Genomic DNA, 25138 nt, shown 5'->3' with positions numbered 1-25138 from the left:
TATGCATAAAGCAAGTTAGATTTTTTTTGCTGCCAAGAATGAATTTTTACTCCTTTGAGACCGTTGTAATAATTCTCAGTCAGAATGCATGGAATAGAGTGAGGAAAGGGAAAATTTCTAACTTACTGTGGAGAAACCTGGCAGATACCACCTTACCCAAATGATCAAAGTTAGTGTCACCAGTAATAAATCCTGCTAATGCCATATACCCCCAGTATGACACAATGAGAAGGGCATTTTGCCTCTGTGGTAGTCTTTCCAAAAAATCATAACCCCTGTCTTGTCGTGAGAAAACATCAGACAAACCCAAATTGAGGGACATTCTACAAAATATCTGACCAGCACTCTTCAGAAGTGTCAATATCATGAAAAACAAGGAAAGACGGAGAAACTGTCTTAGATCATTGGAGACTAGGAGGACATGACCACTAAATGCAATGTGGTATCCTAAATCCTGTAATAGGAAAAGGACGGTAGTAGAAAAATGGGTGGAATCTGAATGAAGTCTGTAGTTTAGTTAATAGTATTGTATGAGTGTTAACTTTTTAGTTTTGACAAGTGTACCATGGCTCTTTAAGATAATATTAAGGAAAGCTGGGAGGTAAGGATATAAGGGAACTCACACTGCTCTTTGTAACTTTTCTGTAAATCTAAAATTATTCCAAAGTAAAAAGTTTAAAAAAAGGAATGTTCAAAAAATAAACATCATTGTGTCACCTGTATTTATTGCATGAAAATAATGGTACAAATATTAAAAGAGGAGTAAATATGTAGAGATCAATAGAATTGTAAATTTAAAGCTAGTCTGAAAATGTGAATTTTTTAGATATAATAGCATTAGATGAAAAAATACAATAGATGTAGCATTTCTCAAATTAGAGAAGGCTTGATGCAGTGTCTCATGACATCTGTGCACAATTAATTCAAATTGTCGTGAGTATAGGCAGAGTCACATGGATTCAAAACTGGCTGGAGAACCATAAAAAAATTGATAAGCCATAAATGAAAATGTATAAAGCTGGGGACTATGTCTAGGTGCTGCAAGGATCAGTGTTATGTCCTGTCTTATATAGCTGCTGCATTAATGATGTAGAAGAAGGAGTAAAAAGCAATGTTAATGAAATTCACAGATGATATTAAATTGGGAGATGACGCAAATAGCAGTAAGGGCAGCAGAGCAATATACAGGTACCCAGAGAGCTTAGAAATATGGAGTGGAAACAACAAAATGAAATTCTGACCCTCCAGAATAGAAACTACTACTGAATTAGGTGAAAAACAATAAAACAAAATAGGTATTCAAAGGGAGCAAGATCTGAAAGTCATCAAATGGTCAAAAAGACCTAAGGGTGAAAATGAATAACAAAGTAGGTATGAATTTATGATATAATGATTTTGAAGATTATGACTATATATACTGCATGCCACAGAGAAAGAAGAGAATTGTCTGTTCTTCATACCTCTAGTAAAATGACATCTAGAAGACAGAACTCATTTTGTGTCAAGTTGGTACCTAACCACTGTCGACAAATTATAAGTAGTAATAAAAATGATTAAGCCTTAGAACACTGCAGGCAAGTATATTCATCTTCAACAAATTATACTGAGTTATTTTACCAGTCTTTCCATTCATAACTGTTGATTCCACTTCATATCCCATGTAGGTGACCCTTCCTTCCTCAGATGTATAACTTGTACTAAGCCTCAGAGCCACTTATTTAACTCTTTTTAACCTTCTCCCTTCTCTCCCAAATTAAATTCACAAATTGATTCTTTCTAGTATGTTCTCATTTTCATTTATATTAAACTACATATAGGCTCTCTTGATTACTTACTAAAACTGACTTAGGCCTATGTCACATCTACATCCCAAAGTTGCAAGCCTTATTTGCAGATGTATGCATATGCTCCCACCAGCAGCCCTAGAACAAAGAGCATAAACAAGAGTAACATCTGAGATGTGTTGTAATTGAGACCTAAGTGAATAAAAATTAAAAGAAAAAAACCCCGCAGATCAGAATTGCTATAGCAGTGCAATATTCTAGTGATCACAGGATAAACCAGGAAACCCTAAGACGTTATCACCCATTGGCAAGGAGTCATTCAGAATAATAAATCAAGAAATCTCTTTTCTGGATGACCACAATATACATATTAAATGTTATAGAATAGATGCTTTTTAAAGAGTTTTCTCAACATGAAAATGTCTCTATGAATCTTCATTGTTTTATGGTTTAAGAATACTTACTTCTTTAACTTCTACACTGAAAAATATTTATAATACTGAAGGCACACATAATGTTTAGGCTCAGTAAGTTCCAACTAGCAACAAAGTTAAGAATCAATGTGTTAGAAGAAATATTTGAGATCTTGCTCAATTTCTTCCTTTTATGTCTAAGGTCATGAAGGGCAGAGAGGTGAAGAAAGAAACACCCCACATTGTTGGGGAAAGCGTGTTAAACAATAAAATATATTGATCTTTTATTTTTGAGCAACTGAGGAGAATCCTATATCTGGTGGGAGATTGGAACAAATCATTTCTAAGGTCCCTTCCCATGCTTTGAGCACGTTTTGTGTTAGTCATTTGGCTCCTTGAATGCGTGTAGAATACAAACACAATATGATAGTCTCAAAATCTTTACAAAACTAAACACAATATCATCCATCCATTTCTTTCAATAAACCTCCCCACTGTGGAGATATAGCTCTTCAATATGAAATATAGCAAATTTCATATATATACTACAAGAATGTATAAAGTGCAACAAGAACTGTTCCCTCAGTTCAGGCTCTAGTTGCCTAGGTCATATGCTTGGTTATTGCATTATTCATTATGAGACAGCCTAGCCTTAAACTCATAACATACAGAACCCAAACACCAGAAGGGCAGGGTGATTAAAAGTCTAGATGTAAGCATATTTATCATTAATTCTTTGAAAAACTTTGTGACAAGAAATAAAAAGGGGCATGATGCTTCTATACCTGAACTAGTTCATACTGTTCAACATTGTCTTAGACATGTTATAGCAAATTCCAAGAGGATGCCTTCTTTATATTCCTTGAGGTACCACTGTCATAATTTGATCCTTACCCATCTGTCAGAGGCATAGCTGTCATTTTTGCAGTCACTTCAACAAAAGGTAGTAAACTGATCATGTCCACCGATTTAAAGCATAGAAGAATGTGGTTTACTGTTGATATTAAACGCCTAATTTTGCTCATCCAGAACTTAATTTCTTTAGGAAGCCACATATTCCTCAGTATCCTTGTCATCCTAGATGCCATTAGTTACCTACTTCTTGATTTTTATTTAGGTCTTAACATCTGCATCTCTTCCTTAGAAATTAAGACTAATCCCTTGACCATGAGCTTTCTCCTGCCTCCATAACATTTTATCTTTAAATCTTTCACAGTGTCATAGCCAAAATATTAGGAACCACTTTGAGTATTTGTAGCTGAGAAGGGCTCCTGATCTTACGTAGCGTCAGTTATCTTTCATTTTAGTTACTTCCCAAATATTCTTCATAAAAACAACAGACATGAATTTTGGCCCTTACCACCTTCTTGTATTTCCTTCAAATGATTTTTTTTTTTTTTTGAGGAAGATTAGCCCTGAGCTAGCTGCTGCCAATCCTCCTCTTTTTGCTGAGGAAGACTGGCCCTGAGCTAATATCCATGCCCATCTTCCTCTACTTTAGATGTGGGACACCTACCATAGCATGGCTTGCCAAGTGGTGCCATGTCTGCACCCAGGATCCAAACCGGAGAACCCCGGGCCACCAAAGTGGAACGTGTGCACTTAACAGCTGCGCCATCAGGCCGGCCCCCAATCAAATGATTTTTATACGGGGTTGCAAAACAGAAAAATAAACTGAGCAACAAAATATTTGTTACAATCAAATGCAAACTTAATTAAATGGTAATGAGATTAAATTGTTTGGGCTTTTTTCTTTGTTTTTGTTTTGTTGGGATTTTTTGCAGTAGCAAGATTTTATTAGTCCATTCATTTCATTCTGCAAAACTACAGATTTCTCTGAACTTAAATGTTTGTATCATGGTGGGTGGTAGATTTCTCATACTGACTGCACCACCTGGAAACATCTTTGAGTATAAGTGCCAAATAGACTTCCTGATTCTTCAGATTTTGTCCTAAGACCTATTGCCTTAGCTTGTGACTCCTGACCCTCTCTGCAATAAACCAGTCAAAATCCACCCTCTAAGAAATCCCAAGATTTCTCTGGGTGTTTCATTCACTCTGAAGCTTTGCTCTCATGGTCTCTTTTCATCATTCTTCTTGCTTTACCCCAGCTGTCATCACCTGTGATATATTGATCTTTATATAGGCATGAATTGGAGTAGTCTTATGAAACTGGCACTTTTAAATAAATTATATTTCTAAAATATTTTATATTTGTAAACTTCAAGGTAGGTTTTGGTTAAACATAGTATATGTTTATTTCTAACATGCTTACTACTTGCCAAGGTATAACAGGAGCTCTGGATTCTTTATAATGTGCACAAAGAGGAGAAATACTCTCCTTTGCTACTATAGAAATTCTGAAGAAGATCAACAAAGTTACAAAACTTTGGTCCTGATCGCCGTTAGTGGGGGAAAAAATACATTTATATATACACATATATAAAAATATCTAATCACATAACTCATGTAAATATGTATATATATATCATATATTTATATATATATCATTTATATATATATCATATATATAAATATGATTTAGAAGTTAAGGCCTAGGGAAAAAATAGTTGATATGATTTATCTCAGGAAATTTGCTACTAGACCTGGACTTTTTGGATTCTGATGTTGATCTTTTTTTTTCTTTTAGGAAGATTAGCCCTGAGCTGACATCTGCTGCCAGTCCTTCTCTTTTTGCTGAGGAAGAGTGGTCCTAAGCTAACATCTGTACCCATCTTCCTCTATTTTATGTCTGGGACGCCTGCCACAGCATAGCTCAGTAAGTGCTGCATAGGTCCGCACCCAGATCCAAACCGGCAAACCTGGGCCGTCAAAGCAGAACTTGCGAACTGAACAGCTGCACCACCAGGCTGGCCCCTAATGTTGATTTTTAATGTAGATTTTGGTAGAATATGTTACAATGTTCCATTTTGAATTATCAGTATAGTCCTAGTAAGAATAAACTCTTGGAGGGCCAGCCCGTTGGTGTAGTGGTTAAGTTCGCACGCTCCACTTTGGCAGCCAAAGGTTCATGGTTCGGATCCTGGGTGTGGACCTACACACCACTCATCAAGCCATGCTGTGGCATGATCCCACATACAAAATAGAGGAAGCTTAGGACAGATGTTAGCTCAGGGACAATCTTCCTCAAGCAAAAAAGAGGAAGATTGGTGACAGATGTTAGCTCAAGGCCAATCTTCCTCACACACAAAAGAAGAATAAACATGCTTTATGACATAAGTACAAGAAACAATAAGACTTATTATACTTTGTCATACCTATAGCTCAACAAGTATTGGTATTCAGTTTCCAAAACTAATGCCAAAGTATGTTTTGTGGGATAGAGTGGTTGTCCACCATGCTTCAAATCTCAAAAAGTTAGAGATTTCTAGGAGTCCTTATAACTTACTGTGGATCTGACATTCATAATATGTGTATATGTTTTCTGATTTATCAGACTTTACTGCTTTTTAGGGTGAATGAATTACTTATCACGAACCATGGTTATTACCTAAATTTACATTATCCTACTATATGAGTTTGTCATAGCTTCTGAAAAGTATTATTAGGGACCACTTGGAGGATGATGGGGGATATTTTCTTGCTATTCCTATGAAAGTTAAGATTAGAATTGATTGCCTCCTTTTGTATAATTATTTCAGGAATTCATCATTTTGAAGATACAATTACTACTTCACTTTAACAAACAGGTAATTTGTGCTGAGTCTGGCTCCTCTATTTTTGTCTTCATCGTTTAAGTTACTCAATTGTGCTATCTCTTCAGAGAATTTCCCTAATAATTTTTTCCTAACCTCAGATTATTGTGCCTTATATTTCATAATTTTATTTAACTAACCAAATATTAAAATAGTTATAGAATTATCCTAATTATGGCATTGGATTTCCATATTTTCCAGTTTTATTATTTTCATTCATGTATCTTAATCATGGAATGAGATCTCTATATCCATTTTTTTAATTATTATAATCCACTTCTACATTGTATAGGAAAAAAAGCAAGTACACTAAACTATGAGTACAAAATATAACACCATTTAGATCATTTGGAAAACTTCGTCTAATGTTTATCCTCTAATCTTTTCATCATAATTTGAGTTCACTGAGTCTTGTTCCTTTCCTTTGCAGTGATGGTGACATTTATAAAGGTATTCATAATAGAATCTGCAGTACCGTTTTTTTTTTTTCCAGTGAGGAAGATTGGCCCTGAGCTAGCATCTGTACCAATCTTCCTCTTTTTCTTGAGGGAGATTGTCACTGAGCTAATATCTGTGTCTGTCTTCCTCTGTTTTGTATGTGGGACACCGCCACAGCATGACTTGATGAGTGGTGTGTAGGTCGGTACCCAGGATCTGAACTCATGAACCCTGGGCTGCCAAAGTGGGGCACAGGAACTTAACCATTATGCCACTGGGCAAGCCCCGAATCTGCAGTATCTTTTAAATTGGTATCCTCATATGGGTTTCTGAAGCATCCCTAAGCGCTGCAAATATCTCTAAATGCCAGTTTTAAATGTTTTCTTTTTTTCTTCCTAACTCATTTTCCTCCATAGCTACTTCTACAAAATTTGGATAAGAAATTTCAAAAGAATCACATCTTTTCCTTCTGCATAAAACCTAGGAGTAGGATATGTGTTCCATTAACTTAAAACAAAAGAGTTAGTGCTTATTGTAGACACTGATAAAAAGGGAAAATAATGTGGGGTTTAACTCCATTTCTTATGGTTTTCCTATTATCATTCCTTTTACCATAGATCACGATTCTTTATTCCTGGCTTATTAATCAAATTCTAACATATGGTACTATGAGCTTTAAGTTCACTTTCTTTTGTACTGAATTCATTGCAACTGCATGTAACCAGGCAATATGTGATCAAAATGAAGTGGTGGGACTTCAGTGTCACCTTTACAGACTCTGTCATATAGAAACCAGGTCATAATAATTTTATTTTCTTAGAGTCTATTCAATGTCACAAGAAGTGTTTAAAACAATAGCTAGGTATTGCAAAGTGCTCGATGATATCCAAATATTTTTGCTCTCCCCATTCTAAATAGTCACTATTAAATAAATCCTAAATTCTATGAAAAGCATGTGTGGTTTACTTGATAAGGATTCTTTAGGAAAATTTAAGGTTACTAGTAATCAGTCAGTCATCTTTCTCTTAGCTTTTTATATATGAATTAGCAGTGAGTTCATGGTTTTCATGGTGCCAGTGCCACGCTGTGTAACACAAGATTTCAAATTTTGTTATCTTGAGCATGTGGAGGCAGAATCTTTTTGTTTGTTTTTTGTTGGTCCTTTAGTGATAGTGAGTTTAGCTCTGGACTCCAAGATTAATTATGGGTGTTCTATAGTTGTTCATCCTTGAGACTACTTCATACAAATCTGTAGATTCAAATACAGTTACATATAATTATTCTTTCTAATCTCTTTATTAATCCTTTAGGTTTATAGTTTTTTTCAACTATTGGCTTCAATTACTGGTGTCTTTTATAATGTTCTTTATTTTCTTGTTATTATTAGCTTTTTTAGAGGAGGCTAAGCAAAAGAGCTATTTAACATTCCTGCCAAAGCTCATTTGTTGTGCTTTGTAGTGGTCCTATCCCACTCCCTTCTAAATCTATTTTTACTTCTTTCTGATTTCCTTTAAATCCCCTATTGAGCATTATTTTATTTTGCTTTTTTGTCTATTTTGTCTGACTTCCTTGATGATTAGTATGTTATATCCTTTCATTCTCCCCTCTTTTCTATTTACTATACAATTCTTTTATTCATTTCTCATTTATTCACTTCATTTTATTAATAATATTCTTTTTAACAGTTTGCTTTTCAAAAATATAATATCCCGCCATGTCTAGTCATAACTGCAACCCTCCTTTCCATCATAAATTTGACTCATTTGTGGCTACAAACCTCCAAGTTTTTTCCCACCTTTAAATATACCTTCACTTATCTTTATAGGTTAAAAGCTCAAGATGAAAGACAAGCCATGGGCAACTGATAAAATGGAATTTATGCTAATTTGGGAGTGGCAGAAATTGGGACAGCATTACAGGTTCATCCCAGAGTTACTTGGAGGACTTGGTTAAACTACAGAGTTATTCAGTGCATCTGGCACTTACATCTTCCTGTGCCTTTTATCGCAACCCTTGCTCTTAAAACTGGGTTTCTGGGGCTAGCCCTTGGCCTAGTGGTTAAGTTCAGCATGCTCCACTTCAGTGGCCCAGGTTCAGTTCTGGGCGTGAACCTACACTGCTTGTCAGCAGCCATGTTGTGGCAGTGATCCAGAAACAAAATAGAGGAAGATTGGCACAGATGTTAGCTCAGGGTAAATCTTCTTCAGCAAAACAAAAAAACAAAACAACTGGGTTGCTTTGCCTTGGAGGCCCATTGGATAGTCCTCCATAAGCACATCTCAACTCTTAAAGATTGTTTAAAGAGGGGAAGGAATGGAGGAACCCTAGCCATGACAATCAGTTCAGATCTGAAAGATACAAATATTTTGAAGTGCTTCCTTACCTTTCTGAAACACATCCATGATCTCATTAGAGGCCGTGTCACTGAAGTGAAAATGCTTAGGTTTGCATTTCTCCATTGTTTAAAGCTAACTCTGTAGACTTGATATCACATTATCAGTATTCTGTCCTCGACCCATAGCAGATTCTGCTCGAGTCACTATAGCAATATGCCCAGGTTTGTAGCTGTTCAAGTGTCCTCTTATCCTACAGTTCAGGTGGGCTATATCATTTAGCAAGTCTTGTTTATTCTTACTCTATAGGTTCATTTTCAGGTCTATAATTCTCAAGTACAAAATAAAAGTTTCTATTCATAAAAAAAAATGTATTTACACAAGTATGTAAAGCCATTATTGATGATCGGGGTTTATTTTTCCAAAGAGTAGGGATTCTTGAATAAAATTTTGAGAGAATGAAAACTGACATTCTACAATTCTACTTTTATATAATACCCTTCTCATGGCCAAACAAAAAGAAAAGTGGGCAGGGAGAGAAAGAAAAATAGCAGCTTTAAAAGAGTAAATGATAGAAAGTAAAGTCTGAAGAGAAGATAGAAATAAAGAACGGTAATTTCCATCAGAGTTAAGCTAAAACCGTAAATAAAATAAATAAAACTGAGGACAGTTGATAGATTAGAAGAATGAAGACCAGAAATAATATTTTACTGTAGGATTAGTTCACTTGGAGGGTACTAGTACTTGTGGAAAGTGTAAAGGGAGTGGAGGAAAGAAGGCTTAGAGAAAACACTAAATTATCTGTCAGCCTTTTAAATTATTTCTGCAGATCTTATTACAGTAGGGGGTGGGGGAGGGGCTGCAGAACAAATCATAAGAATTTCTGTATCCAGCTGTCCACTAGTCACTAAAGAAAAGTGGGAGAGGCAATAAAAGATGCTTTCATGTCCCATTCATTACCATGTCATCCTCAGATGCAGATATTGTTTAGCACCACTGCAGAGCTAAAATTTGGTACAAATTAACACATACTCCCTGATTTCAGATATTTTCCCTTCCAACAATTCAAAATAACTCAGCCTTTTCCTCTGATTTTCCTAAGGAAAACACCATCTGATTCATTTTCTTTTAGACAATTTTTCAAAATCAAGTGACTTTTTATTCTTGTATCAGAGTTATAGTTTATAGTATGATTTTTGAAAGACAACAACTACTAGTCCATTGCTCCCTCTAGCTTCAGAATAAACTGTCACAATATCTTAGTCATGTTTTTAAAACTGCCCTGCTTTCATTCTTCATCTTTTTTGAAGCTGAGCAGAAAACAATAAATTTACAGAACGGCAGAATTGAGTGTTAGCTCCAGTATAAAGTATGTAGGGTTTGTGTATGTGTATGTGTGTTTTGAACCAGAGACTGTGAACCATAAGCAGAAATCATCAGGTGATGTCTAAGTGTCAAAGTTGAATAAGAACCCCATACTCAAATAAAAAGTTGAGTTGCTAAGTAAGAGTAGAAGTCCTTTGGGATAATTAAATGGGCAAGAATAGAAATATCTGTGTACCAGTCTTCCCATTCAGTTCAATAATTTTGATCCCATATTTACAAAACTAAAATTTGAAATAGCATTTTTCTAAGTGGATCCTTTGCTCTGACTGTCCATGGAATGCTCAAAGCAAAAGTTTAAGTTTGAGAGACAAGATCAGAAAAATGTTACTGATATAGTGTCCACTGACCATATGGATAAGGCAACAGTAACTTCATTTCCTATACTTCAAAAAACAGTTTTTGTAGAGCCTTTGAATTACTTTATCAATAAGTCATTTCTCTCTCATCTTTGTAATAAGTACAATTCCAAAAGCACAGAGTAAGAAAAAGAATTTAAATATTTTATACTAAATAACATGCCATAAAATTAACATATTTTCTGAAATATGTTCATGATCTCTTGGAAGAAAACCTGTAAAAAATGTATTATTTCATCATTTTTTTCCTTCTTTCTTCATTGTTGGCTTTTTCCTCATCCTCTTTTTGATCTTTCCTCTATCTGGAAGAAGTATAGATATCTATCAAAGCTGTAATCTTCACTCTTACCTTTTATCACTTCTTTTTCATTGTATTTTGGTTAGGTAATCTGTTGGTGGCGTCAATATATGTGAGGCCACAAGCAGATTCCTGCATCCAGTATTACGGCAGCAAGGAACATAAGAACCACAGAAGGTGAAATCACAGAAGGTGAAGCCTTAGCTGTATTTGTTGGTTAGTAATTGCTCCTGTGGAAAAGCGGAAATGTTTAAAGGCCTGCACGTTTCTGAAATGTATCTGTAAGCTCATTTAATACAATGATTTTCATATTTGGAGTGATCTATGTAAAAATCTCTTTGAAAATACCATGTCAAGCTAAATGTTTACTATCTCATGAAAATTTGATGATTTGATAATTTATATAAAACTAACCACTTAAAGCAGTCCCTGGATTCAAGCATGGGAGTTTTAAAAAGGTCTATGAGCGTGTCATTCTATATACTGTCCCAAAATATCAAACCCTATATCCAGAATATAGAAAATAGACTGAATAGAAGAAACATGCAATTATGTATGAGAGATGTAGGCTAATTCAATGTATCAGGTCATTCATTAAATGTATTATAAAGTGAGTAAAGTTGGTGGGAGAAATTTTCTGATCCTGGGGCTGGCCCGGTGGCGCAGTGGTTACGTTCTCACATTCCGCTTCTCGGCAGCCCGGGGTTCGCCGGTGCAGATCCCGGGTGCAGACATGGCATCGCTTGGCACGCCATGCTGTGGTAGGCGTCCCACATAAAGTAGAGGAAGATAGGCACGGGTGTTAGCTCAGGGCCAGGCTTTCTCAGCAAAAAGAGGAGGACTGGCAGTAGTTAGTTCAGGGCTAATCTTCCTCAAAAAAAAAAAAAAATTTTCTGATCCTTAGGTTTCCTGCCTGCTTCTACCTAATTCATTTATGTGAAAAGAGACATTTAGGAAACAAGATTCTGACTACCAGTCCTGATAATTTGGCGGATTTGTTAACCTGAAAACTGCTAACAAATGTTTCTGGATAAACTATTAAAAGAATTCTTTCGAATGTATAACTAAGGTAACAAGAAAGTAAGGGAAATTATTTCCCAGAAGCCTAAAAGTGAGATGATAAAGAAATTAAGTAAGTGTGAGTTGACACTGTAGCTGTCAGGAGGAATTTGCCAATCTCAGTACCCAAGGGTCTATGGTTTTAACTGCCATGTAAGACTTGGAGCTGTGAAAGGCGCAGAATAGTAGCTAAGATTCCCATATATAAAACCAAAATCCTCTAAGACTACACCCCAGGTGAAAGGACAAAACTAAAAAAAACCCCATCTTTTCATTGGATACTAAGAACTCAAGAAAACTTGTCTGATTAGCCCTGGGCTCTGCATTAAGGGGATAGGAGTAAAGAGAGAGAGAAACAGAGAGAGAGAAATGAAATATCTAGTTTCCTCTAGGTATGTATAGCCAGGGGCCTGCCCTCATTCTAAATTGAGGTTATATTTACTTTGCTTGCATGGTTCAGGAACTCCCAAACTGAGGAATTTACATAAAAAGTCAACCTAGGCTGGGAAGATCCATGCAGCACCTATAAGAAGAAAAAGTAAAAATTTTGGAGAGACATACCCTCATCCAAGGATTCCCACAAATAGAACCCTGCTAAAAAATGAGCTCATAACCCATAATTAGCAAGTACAGAAAGAAAGCAATCCATCCTAAGAGTCAGCAGACACACATGGCAATATTAGATGCCCAGGAATTTTCAATAATAGCATTATCGGATAGAGACTATAAAATAACTTTTCTAAGTATTTAAAGACATAAAAGAAGAAGTGGAAAACATGAGAACAGATGTATCAAATATCCAGGCAGACTGAAAAAAAAAGAACTTCTAGAAATAAAAATTAAATTTATTGAAATCTATTCCCAAATACAAAGATTCTGAAATTTCCCAAGAGACAAAAATATTTCCTTCTGAGTCGAACAATGATATTTCTTATAGATACTTTCTTTACTCAAACCACATGCCATTTTGCCAGTGACTTCTGGATCATAACATGTGACTCTTAGAATCTCTGAGAGCTAACTTATTGAGTTTTAGCAAATCCCAAGCCAGCATGCCACATCTTAGTTACACTGTATAGCCTCTTCAAAATAAACCACACAACAACTGATGTTGATCCTGTTAGATTAAGACAAATTAAAAATCTAATACATAGTTTTGCTGTCAGGTCCTAAAGGTCAAAGGTCAATATAGTATATTGCAATAAGGCTATAGATTACCCATGCCCCAATATTTTATCATAATAAACCAAATAGGGATGAAACACCCAGCAGTAGCCCATAAATCTATTAGCAGTGAACTGTCAATGTCCTATATAGCAGGGTAATTTGTTAATTCAGAGATGGGTCTCTTTTTTCACTAGACCTTGTAAACTCCTTTCTGAAACATCAATAAACCATCTGCTTTGACTTGTTAATCAAATGACTTTATTCAGTCCAAAGCAATTTTTTCCTAATAAAAACAGAGTATTTATCTCCATGGCTATAAAAGAGGATTGTTTTCAACTGTTCACTTATAGTTAAGAAGCACATTTAGTTTGGATTGATTTCCAATGGTTTGGTCATATCTTGTCACTTTCCATTTCTTATACACAGTGTCTCAGTTTAGCCATTTACGAAAGGAAAAACAGTCAAATTCTGAGTGTGGTATGGGACCAGTGCACAAAAACTGAGGAAGAAGTTTGGGAGAGGAAAAAACTCACTCAAAATGACTGTAGATCAACATTTTAATATGATTTCCCTCTGTTTGGAAGTTTTCTTATTACTCCAGATAAAGTGTTCACACTAGCCACTGTTTCTCCCTCAACTGAGGTTCCAGATGTTTCCCTTTTAGTCAATATTGCTCTGTTCTGAGTTACAGGGCAGATAATTTTATCTATAATAGAAACTTTTTATTCTTTCTTAAGCTTTATTGTGTTAGTATAAAATAAAGTCAGCTTCAGTGGGATAGGATCATAGCATGTGAAGCTCTGCAAAGCTTCCTTAGAAAGTTGAGCCCCTTTTCTCCAACCCAGCAAACTGAGATAAAATGAGTATTTCTGAGGTATCCGTGGGGATACTCTCAATGCTCTGTGAATGAGCATCTTGAGGAATCGTCACGCTTCTTGCACCCTCTGTCCTTGGAGCTTACTGCCAGCTGGCAAATGGAGCACAGCCTATGACCTCTGACCTTGAATCAGCTCCTCTTGGACTGTTAGAAAAATGATGTCTGGGGAGAGATCTGAGCATTTGAGATATTACTGGATTCTACACTCTTAAAAAACAAAGAAGAAACTCACAGGTGTTCTTAATGAGCAGAGGCTTCAAATGCAGCACAATTCATGGTGCATTCTGGGGATTGTTTCTCTGAGGCACAGCTTCCTTTCCCAGTGCAAGTCCTCAAACAAAGGAGAAAATATGCAGCAAACAAAAAGTTTAATTAAAATGCCTAAAGTGCTTTGCACACTTGTTTTGATTCTTTTTCTTCAGACATTATTTGGTGAGCTAAAATTTAGATTTTTTATGTTGGAAGTGGCATCATAGAGGGAAGGGAGTCCAAACAGTCCTTTTTCTTTCAACCTCCTGTATCTTCTCATTTTTACAGAGAGGAGAAAAGAATACCTTCTAAGCCCTAATTCAAGTCTTAGGCTCTTTTTGAGCCCCAGAAAGGAAATGTGAGAAACATCTGAAATTTTTATGGTTACAGCAATAGGTTTCTAATGTGGCGAATTTTCCCCAACATTTTACTTTCATTGATTTTAATATTATTCCCATGAGATTTTTGTCTCAATATTTCCATAAAAATGTGAATAAAATGCATTAAAATTAACTGCCCTTCAGGCATGAAATTTTGCCAAATTAAATATTAGTTATTTTTCACTTAATAATAATGATTTCTTTTATTGAACCCCTGGACTTCACCCCAGCATTATGTCTTCTCGCCTAATTCACATCGTAGCTGGGAGAGATTACCAATCATGAACTCTGCTAATGATCTCCACACTATAGTGTTCTCCACACTGTAGATTATTTTTATGAGGACAAGTAGAACCTATTATTGGAAATCTTGGTGAAAACAGTACTTCAGGTATCGCTGAGTAGTACAATCTTTGTCTGCATGAGAGGAACTAATGGACAGATTCCCTGACTTTAATGTTGAGAAGGATAAATTGTGCTGGAGTGAGAATGGAATACCAGAAAGTACAGGAAAATTATGTACATGATTTAAAATATGTGTTAAATTAAGCAACACAATTTTCTTTTAAAAAACCCACATTGTCATCATCAAACTCAGTGTTGTACAGATGCCCAGAAAGTTCTTATTAAGGGTTAATCTATGGGCTCAAGAGTAGTATTTTGGAGGTAGACAGCAGAGCGTGATACATTTATGTTTAGAATTCAGAATCAAAGAGCCTATGCATGCAATTCATGCCAAAGCAAAGTATGCTTGGCATAAATAACTTGAATTGAATATCAGAATGCTCCCAAATTCTGAGTCGTTGGGTTGTTCTCTTTTAACCTTGTTGATTTACCTTCTTGGCTTTGTTTTTCCCTAGTAACATATAGTTTGGATTTGATTTTTGTAAAATGTTTCATATAAAGTTTTACAAAGAGGGTCAGTTATAGGGTAGGAAAAAAGACAAACATTGGTTTTAAGAGGCAGACTAAGTCAATGACTCAAAATCCCATGAGGATTGAACAGCACAATTGAAGGTCACCTTTTTACCGGAGATGAAGATTCTGAGAAGAATAGAGTGCGGGGAAACATTGCAGTTAGATTGGCTTAAAAGATTAAAGACTGCAGAAGTTTTATGAAGATGACTAACCAATAAGTAAAAACAAATAACACAGAAATAAAAAATTGATTAAGATGTTCCTAATCATCTTGGGTTGATTAGGCAAAGCAATATCATATGAAAGCTAGCATATAACTGAAGGGAGTATGATTGTATACTCTGTTCCTTCCAGTAGGACTATACAAGAAAATTATGTTGTGTTTTGAAGATCTTAAAAGGAAATTAATAAGACTGTATTTTCAGACATTAAAGGGTTAAAAGACACTAATGTCTCATTTAATAGAAGTTAATATGTATTGCTTGGCTAAGCAAAAACTCAGTGAGAACTGGCTATAAACATTTAAAGTTTTGAGGAGAAGTATAAGCTGTCTAACATGCCACTGGGGGTCATGTTTGTACGAGAATAAAATTATTTCTCATTTCTTCCTAAACATGAAATTTTAAGCTCACCATTAGGAAATTTTAACTAAGATTCATTAGGATAAGTTTTAAATATGTTCTATAATGTTTAGTCTTGCCATTTATCTTGATCTTATAATTCCCGGTTTGGTTTTTTTGCTGAGGAAGATTCACCCTGAGCTAACATCTGTGCCAGTCTTCCTCTATTTTGTATGTGGGTTGCCACCACAGCATGGCCACAGACAAGTGGTGTAGGTCTGTGCCCAGGAACTGAATCTTGGCTGCCGAAGTGGAGTGCACTGAACGTAACCATTATGCCATGGGGCCAGCCCACAATCTTATAATTCTTTGATCTAACAACTCACTAAATAAAAATCCCAAATTAGTACAGAAAAGATAAAATGATTTCTGTTATTGGATAGTTTCCCATTGTAACACATCTTAATCTTATTAATAAGATGAGATTTTCTTGATTTGGTTCTTTTCATTTCATATTTTACAAATATAGATATAGATCTCCTAGTCATGTTTTAAAATGACAGTTTACATTTAAGTAAAAGATGAGAAAGATAATATGTTTTTCATGTGTAAAATTATGTCACTATATTTGCTTATCCATTTAAGAAAGATCATTTTGAAACTATAGAAGTTTGCTTTATATTTGTCTTTCCTTTTACCGAACTACATTTTAAAGATGTAAATATACTAGGAACTTTTGTTTAGAAAACAGATACTTGCATTAACTTTTCTGTAAAGTAGTAGTTACTTTATGACTGATGGCCAATTATTATTATATAAATAAGAGTATCTCTCCAGTTCTTTATTTTTCTATACAGTGGGCTGGGATGCTGGTTAAAATGCAATTTTGACTCAGCTAGACTGGAGAGGAAAATGAGGAATTCTGCATACCACTTTGTGGAAATTTACTTTCACAGTTAAATATACTTTTGAAAAGTAACGTATGAAGTTTGACTTCTGTTAATAATGGTAGACTGAGTAGTTTGGACCATCCCTCCTACTGAGAACAATTAGAGAAACTGGCTGAAATAGAAACGAAAATCTCTTTGCGGCTTTGTAATGCTGATATAGTGAAAACTATGAGACCAACTCAAAGGACCTTCAAGAGAGATGGGTCTGACGTTTAGAAGTGCTTTTCCCCTAGAGGTGTCTGCCATTTCCTGTAGATCCAAGTATCTACTATTTCCAATAAAATTGGCTAAAAGCTTGAGCAGCTAAATAGAGATGCTCAGGATCATGAAGCCTATGGGAAAAACTAGAGTTCAAGGCCCACAAAGAGGGGAATAATACCTGATTAAATCTAAGAGGAAGGATGAACCCGAAATAGACCAGCCTACTCAGGGACTGAAAACCAGCTTCAAATTATTTCAAATCTTGATCTGATTTAGATGATGCAAAATTACTAGTGCCCTTACCCACTCCCAGAAATAAAGTAACATTTTTATAGAGGAAGAAAAAATTATTAGGACACCAACTGTCTCTCTACAATTTTTTATGTACATTTATTGGTATTTAATCTAAATAAAAAACAGGCACAGGAAAAGATAAAACCATGTGATAGAAAATCAAGAGAAACTGCACCCAAGAGGAAGAGACTTACACAGATGATTCATGTAATGGAATTTTTAGATAGAGATTTCACAATGAGTATGCTTAATATAGGAGTTCTCTACATATTCTGATATTAATCCCTTATCAGATATGTGATTTTCAAATATTTTCTCCTATGTGTTGCATTTCTGCTCTGTTGATAGTGTCCTTGATGCATAAAATGTTTTAATTTTCATGAAGTCCAGTTTGTCTATTTTTACTTTTATTGCCTTCCCCTTTAGTATCATATCCAAGAAATCATTGCCAAATCCAGTGTTGTGACACTTTCATCCTATGTTTTCTTCTAAGAGTTTTATAGTTTTAGATCTTATGTTTCACTCTTTGATCCATTTTGAGTTAATTTTTAGAAATGGTGTTAGGTAAGGGTCTAATTTCATTCTTTTGCATGTGGATATCTAGTTTTCCCAGCACCATTTGTTGAAAAGACTGTCTTTTCCCTCACTGAATGATCTTGGCACCCCTTATCAAAATCACTTGACCGTTGTATTAGTGATCTTGGGATGCAATGACAAAACACCATAGAATGAGTGATTCAAACAACAGAAATTAATTTTCTCAGTTCTGGAGGCTGGAAATCCAAGATCAGGGTGCTATCATGGTTGCATTCTGGTGAGAGCTCTCTTCCTGGCTTGTAAAGAGCTGCCTTCTTGCCATGTCCTCATAAGGCAGAGAGAGAGTTCTAGTGTCTCTTCCTCTTCGTATAAGGACACTAGGTCTATCAGATCAGGGCTTCACACTTATGACCTCTTTTAACATTAATCACTCCTTTAAGGCCCTATCTCCAGCACAGTCACATGGGAAGTCAGGGCTTCAACATCTGAATTTTGGGGGCTCACAGTTCAGTCTATAGTGACCATATATGTGAGGGATTATTTCTGGGCTCTCTATTTTATTCATTGGTTTACATGTCTGTCATTATGCCTATACCACACTGTTTTGATTACTGTAGCTTTAGTAAGTTTTGAAATCTTAAGTGTAAATCTTCCAAATTTGTTCTTTTTCAAGATTGTTTTGGCTATTAGGGGTCTCTGAGATTCCAAATGAATTTTAGGATGGATTTTTCTGCAAACATCATCAGAATTTCCGTAGGGATTGCATTGAATCTGTAGATCACTGTGAGTAGTTTGACATCATAACAATATTAAGTAGCCAATCCATGAACATGGGATGTCTTTCCTTTTACTTATGTTGTCTTTAATTTCTTTCACCAATGTTTTGTAGTTTTCATTGTACAAGTCTTTCAACTCTTTGGTTAAAATTCCTAAGCATTTACTTCTTTTGGGTGCTTTTGTCAATAAAGTGATCTTAATTGCCTTTTCAGATTGTTCATTAATATTGTATAGAAATGCAACTGATTTTTTAAATTTCAATTTATTTAAACTAAAAACAAAAACAGAAACAGGGGCTGGCCCCATGGCCAAGTGGTTAAGTTCATGTGCTCTGCTTTGGCAGCCCAGGGTTTCACTGGTTCAGATCCTGGGTGCAGACATGTACTGCTCATCAGGCCATGCTGAGGCAGTGTCCCACATAGCACAGCCAGAAGGACCTACAACTAGAATATACAAGTGTGTACTGGGGGTTTTGGGGAGAAGAGGAAGAAGAAAAAAAAGATTGGCAACAGATGTTAGCTCAAGTGCCAATCTTTAAAAATAATCAAAAAACAAAAACAAACAAAAAATAAAAACAGTTCACCCATTTCTCCCACCCCTCACCCTCCACCTCTAGCAATCAACAATCTGTTCTCTGTATCTATGAGCTTATTTTAAAAAAAAAAACTATTATTTTTGGATTCCACATATGAGAGAGATCACACGGTATTTGTCTTTCTCTGTTTGACCTGTTTCACTTAGCATAATGCCCTTGAGGTTTGTCCATGTTGTTGCAAATGGCAAGATTTCATTCTTTTTTTATGACTGAATAATACTTCATAATATATAATGGTGTATATATACATATATATATATAATAGTGAGTATATATATATGCACACACACACACACACACACACCATGTTTTCTTTATTCATTCAACCATTGATGGACACTTTGGTTGTTTTCTTGTCTTGGCTGCTGTAAATAATCCTGCAGTGAATCTGGCGGGTTCATATATCTTTTAGAGTTAGTATTTTTGTTTTCTTCAGATAAATACCCAGAAGTGGAATTGCTGGATCATATGATAGCTGTATTTTCAGTTTTTTGAGGACATCCATACTGTTTTCCATAGTGACTGCACAAGTTTACATTCCCACCAACAGTGCACAAGGGTTTCCTTTTCTCCACATCCTCACCAACACTTGTTACTTCTAATCTTTTTGATAATAGCCATTCTAACAGGTGTGAGGTGATATCTCATTGTGGTTTTGATCTGCATTTCCCTGATTTTTAGTGATGTAGAGCATCTTTTCATGTGTCTGTTGGCCATTTGTATGTCTTGTTTGGAAAAATGTCTATTCAGATCTTCTGCCCATTTTTTTATTTGGATGGTTTGGTTTTTCTGCTATTGAGTTGTATGAGTTCTTTATCTATTTTGGATATTAGCCTTTTATCAGATATAAGATTTGCAAGTATTTTCTCCCATTCAGTTGGTTGCCTTTTCATTTTGTTGATGATTTCCTTTACAGAAGCTTTCTATTTATTTTTTTTTTTTCGAGGAAGATTTGCCCAGAGCTAACATCTGTGTGACTCTTCCTCTGCTTCATATGTGGGATGCCTCCACAGCATGGGTGATGAGTGGAGTAGGTCCACACCCAAGATCTGAACCCATAAGCCTTGAGCCGCTGAAGTGGAGAGCATGGAACTTTAACCACTCAGCCATCAGGCCAGCCCCCCAGAAGCTTTTTAGTTTGATGTAGTCTCACTTGTTTATTTCTGCTTTTGCTACTTTTGCTCTTGGTGTCAGATTCAAAAAATCATTGTCAAGACCTATGTCAAGGAGCTTACCACTATGTTTTCTTCTAAACGTTTTATGGTTTCAGATCTTACACTCAAGTCTTTAATCCATTTTGAGTTAATTTTTGTGTATGGTGTAATTTTGTGTCTGGTGATCCAGTTTCATTCTCTAGCACATGGCAAATTTTCCCAGCACCGTTTATTGAAGAGACTGTCCTTTCTCTGTATATTCTTGGCTCTTTTTTCATAAATTGACCATATATGCATGGGTTTATCTCTGAACTCTCTATTCTGTTCCATTGATCTATGTGTCTGTTTTTAAGCCAATACCATAATGTTTTGTTTACTATAGCTTTGTAATATATTTTAAAATCAGGGAGCATGATGCCTCCAGCTTTGTTCTTTCTCAAGATTGCTTTGGCTATGCAGGGTCTTTTATGGTTCCATTCTAATTTTAGGATTGTTTGTTCTATTTCTGTGAAAAATGACATTGGAATTTTGATAGAGATTGCATTGAATCTGTAGACTGCTTTGAGTTGTATGGATATTTTAACAATCTTAATTCTTTCAATCCATGAGCATGGAATATCTTTCTATGTATTGGTATCATCTTCAATTTTTTTCATCAATGCCTTATGGCTTTCAATATACAGGTGTTTTACTTCCTTGGTTAAATTTATTCCTAGGTATTTTACTCTTTTTGATGCAATTGTAAATGGGATTGTTTTCTTAATTTCTATTTTTGATAGTTCATTATTAGTGTTTAGACACGCAACAGATTGTGTATTGATTTTGTATCCCACAACTTTACTGAATTTGTTTATTCTAACCATTTTTTGATGGAGTTTTCAGGGTTTTCTATATGTATCATAGCATCTGCAAATAGTGACAGTTTTACTTCTTTCTTTCCAATTTGGGTGATTTTTATTTCTTATTCTTGTCTAATTGGTTTGGCTAGGACTTCCAATACTGCGTTGAATAAAAATGGTGAGAGTATGCATCCTTGTCTTGTTCCTGATCTTAGAGGAAAAGCTTTCTGCTTTCACTATTGAGTATGATGTTAGCTGTGGGCTTGTCAAAGTGGCCTTCATTATGTTGAGGTACATTTCCTCTATACCCACTCTGTTGAGAGTTTTTATCATAAATGGGTGTTAAATTTTGTCAAGTGGTTTTCTGCATCTATTGATGTGATCATGTGAATTTTTTTCCTTCATTCTGTTATTGTGATGTATTACATTCTGTTAATTTTTTCCTTTTAATGGGCCACACTTTGTTGTTTCTTGGTATGCCTTGTGATTTTGTTGTTGAAAACTGGACAAAAAGTGAATCTTATAATGTATTAATTCTGGAAATCATGTTTTCCCTCTTCCCCAGGGTTTGCTGTTTTTTTATTTTTTCTTGTTGTTGTTGATCTCTGCTAGAGATCGACCTGAGATGTAAACTTACAGTCTTCTTAGATCTTTTCTATGCCTGTACCTTTCTCTCAGCCTATGCCATGACTTTCTAAATCCACTGTATTTTCAGTTGTTTTTGAATGTCTTACTCCTTAAATGTCTGGCTCCCAAAAGGAGAAAAATACAAAAATGAAGGAGAATGAAAAGTGTGTGAGCCCTTTAAGTCCCCTGGAAATTACTTCAGGTGGAAGTGGAGGGGCTTGCAGCAATGGCTGCCTGATTCTGTATCTGTCCTTTCACTGTCAGGAGCACCAATTAGTGATCAGAGCACAGATCCCCAGTATTTGGAGGACAGGGTCCTATTGCACACTGTGACTCTCACAGGTTGCTCCAGAAACATGCACACGACTGCTTGCCATAGGGCTGGAGAGTGGGGAATGAGTAGCTGCTGCTGTACTAAGAGCTGGCTGAAATTGGTGCTGTTTACTGTCCAAACCTTCCCCTGGAAGTTACAAGCCTTCAAATGGACTCCAGAATTCCAAAATAGATTCTGCCAGTGCAATTGTTATCTACATGGGGAGACCGATTTCAGATATAGTGTTTTCTACTCTGCCATCTTCCCAGAATCCTCTGCCCCAGAAGTCTTTTTTCTTTTTAAGACTTTATTTTTTTGGAGCAGTTTTAGGTTCACAGCAAAACTGAAAGGAAGGTAGAGATTTCTCATATACCCCCACCCCACATGCATAGCCTTCCCCATTATCAACATCCCCCACCAGAGTGGTACAGTCATTACAATTGACGGACCCACATTGACACATCATTATCACCCAAAGTCCGTAGTTTACATTAGGATTCACTCTTGGTGTTGTACATTTTGTGGGTTTGGACAAATGTGTGATAATGTGTATCTACCATTATAGTATCATACAGAGTATTTTCACTACCCTAAAAATCCTCTGGGCTCCACCTATTCATCCCTCCCTCCCCACAATCCATAGCAACCTCTGATATTTTTACCGTCTCCATAGTTTTGCCTTTTCTTGAATATCATCTAGTTGGAATCATATGGTATGTAGGAAGCCTTTTCAGACTGGCTTCTTTCAGTTAATAGTATGCATTTAAGGTTCTTCTATGCGTTTTCATGGCTTGGTAGCTCTTTTTAGCACTGAATAATATTCCATTGTCTGGATGTACCACAGTTTATTTATCCATTCACCTACTGAAGGACTTCTTGGTTGTTTCCAAGTTTTGGAGGTTGTGAATAAAGCTGCTATAAACATTCAAGTTACAGATTTTTGTGTGGACATGAGTTTTCAATCCTTTGAGTAAATACCAGTGAGTGCAATTGCTGAGTCATATGATAAGAGTATATTTAGTTTTGTAAGAACCTGCCCGACTGTCTTCCAAAGTGGCTATACCATTTTGCATTCCCATGAGCAATGAACAAGAATTCCTGTTGCTCCACATCCTTGCCAGCATTTGGTGTTGCCAGTATTCTGGATTTTTCCTGTTCTAATTGGTATATAGTGGTATCCAGAAGTCTTTTTATACCTCAAAATATCACAGTTTCCTTTAGTCCAGGCTGGCAGTGCTTCTTCTGATTCATCTCTCTCAAAAGCCGCCTGGGATTTCATATTTGATCCTAATCAACTTTATATGCCAACTTTGGCATACCCAGATTTTTTTTGAGACATGCCCTTCTCTCTACACTTAAATTACAGGTACTTGGGGGTGCATCACATCTTTGTGGGACTATGGTTTTTATGCTTCTAGAAGTCACCCTTTTTTTCCCTAGTAGAGATGATCTGTAAGGCACCACCTTAATTCTTCCAGAGGTCTTAACAAAAGTTCTAATAGCCATACCCATGATTTGGTCTTTACCTGGTCCTCTGGGTTTGGTCTTCTTCCTGAAGCAGTTTCTTAATGACTACAGCTTTTATTTGATGAGAAAGTTTTATTTTCCAATCCTGAAATGTCTGGGCAATTTATAGTCTCTTTAATTCTGCTTGCAAATAGACCACTCCTTTTCTGAAGTCATCTCTTTCTTGTAGTATCTTACCAAGTGCAGCTAGAAACAATTTATGCATTCAGCATTTCCCCTCAAATTCTACTCACTCAACTCTACAAGTTTATTAAATATTATTATGCCAGGTTATCCCATGCAACATTTTTACCAAGTGTTTTCCATGACATGAGTGATCATTTTTCCAATGTCCTCTTCTTTTTCCTTGCCATTTTTCCAGCTTCCTATTACAGTTTCCTCTTTACCTGCTTCCCAGTTCCAAATCCACTATTATATATTTTAGGTTTTTGCTCCTGGAGCACCCACATATAGCCTACCATCTTCTATATCTGTTTGCTTTTGCCACAATAATGCCCCTAATTCAGTGGCTTCAAACAAAAATAATTTAATCCTTCTCAGGCACCTTGGGGTGAGCTGATCTAGGCTTAGTTTGGCTTCAAAGTGGAGTTTGGGTCCAGGTCTACTCTTCTTTCTTTGACCACCAATCTAGTCAGGGCATATTCTTATGGTAATAGCAGAAACATGGGCAAATTCAACTGAACAGGCACATTTCAAGACTCTGTATGCATTATAGCTGCTAACATCTCAAAGCCAAGATGAGTAATATGACTGAACCCAAAGTCAAAGCTGAGGGAGGTGCTCTACCTCTAGTGGAAAGAATAGTGACATGGGAAAGGAGGTAGATACAGGAAGAGGTGAAGAACTAGGGCCAATAATACAATGTACCAAATGATTTAAACACTAACCAAAACAAACATGGGAAAGCTCTAATAATAGCACAAAGTTGTCATTAAAATTTTTTTTATTAGAGATTACCAGTGACATTTCTTGACAAAATACTTAATTCACCTGGAAGCTAAAATAATTCTAAATATGTATGTACTTAATAACATAGGCTTGAAATACAGAAAACAAAAATTTACAAGATAAAAAGGGTAAATACAGAAATTGATAATCATATTGGGAGATTTCAACCCACAGTTCTCAATGACTCTTAGACCAAGCAGACAAAAACCAATAGGAAAATTTGAACAACCCAATAACAAACTTGATTTATTATTCTTGTATGTAAAACTTCAGAATGAATATTACAAGTACATGCACCCATTATTTTTAAGTGCACATGGAACATTTTAAAAATTGGACTATAGTCCAGTCATAAAGAAATTATCAAGAAATTTCAAAGGACTGAAGTCATACTGAATATTTTCTCAGGTCACCATGGAATTAGACTAGAACATAATAGCAT

At 35.8% G+C, this 25138-nt stretch overlaps 1 long non-coding RNA gene across 2 annotated transcripts in view; it reads left to right on the top strand.

Annotated features, from left to right (window-relative positions):
* The window catches only part of LOC106842143 (uncharacterized), a 120060-nt gene that overhangs the window by 19668 nt on the left and 75254 nt on the right, over positions 1 to 25138 (top strand). The window contains exon 3 of one of the 2 annotated variants that reach the window (XR_006521062.2): positions 5860 to 5907. The exons of the other annotated variant lie outside the window; for it this stretch is intronic. This is a non-coding gene — a long non-coding RNA (uncharacterized lncRNA). The remainder of the gene's footprint in view (positions 1 to 5859; positions 5908 to 25138) is intronic. 2 annotated transcript variants of the gene reach the window in all.

This window comes from Equus asinus, chromosome 28, assembly GCF_041296235.1.
Source record: "Equus asinus isolate D_3611 breed Donkey chromosome 28, EquAss-T2T_v2, whole genome shotgun sequence".
Classification (NCBI taxonomy): Eukaryota; Metazoa; Chordata; class Mammalia; order Perissodactyla; family Equidae; genus Equus; species Equus asinus.
The sequence above is the reverse complement of the archived record's forward strand: the minus strand, read 5'-3'. Positions and strand labels throughout refer to the sequence as shown.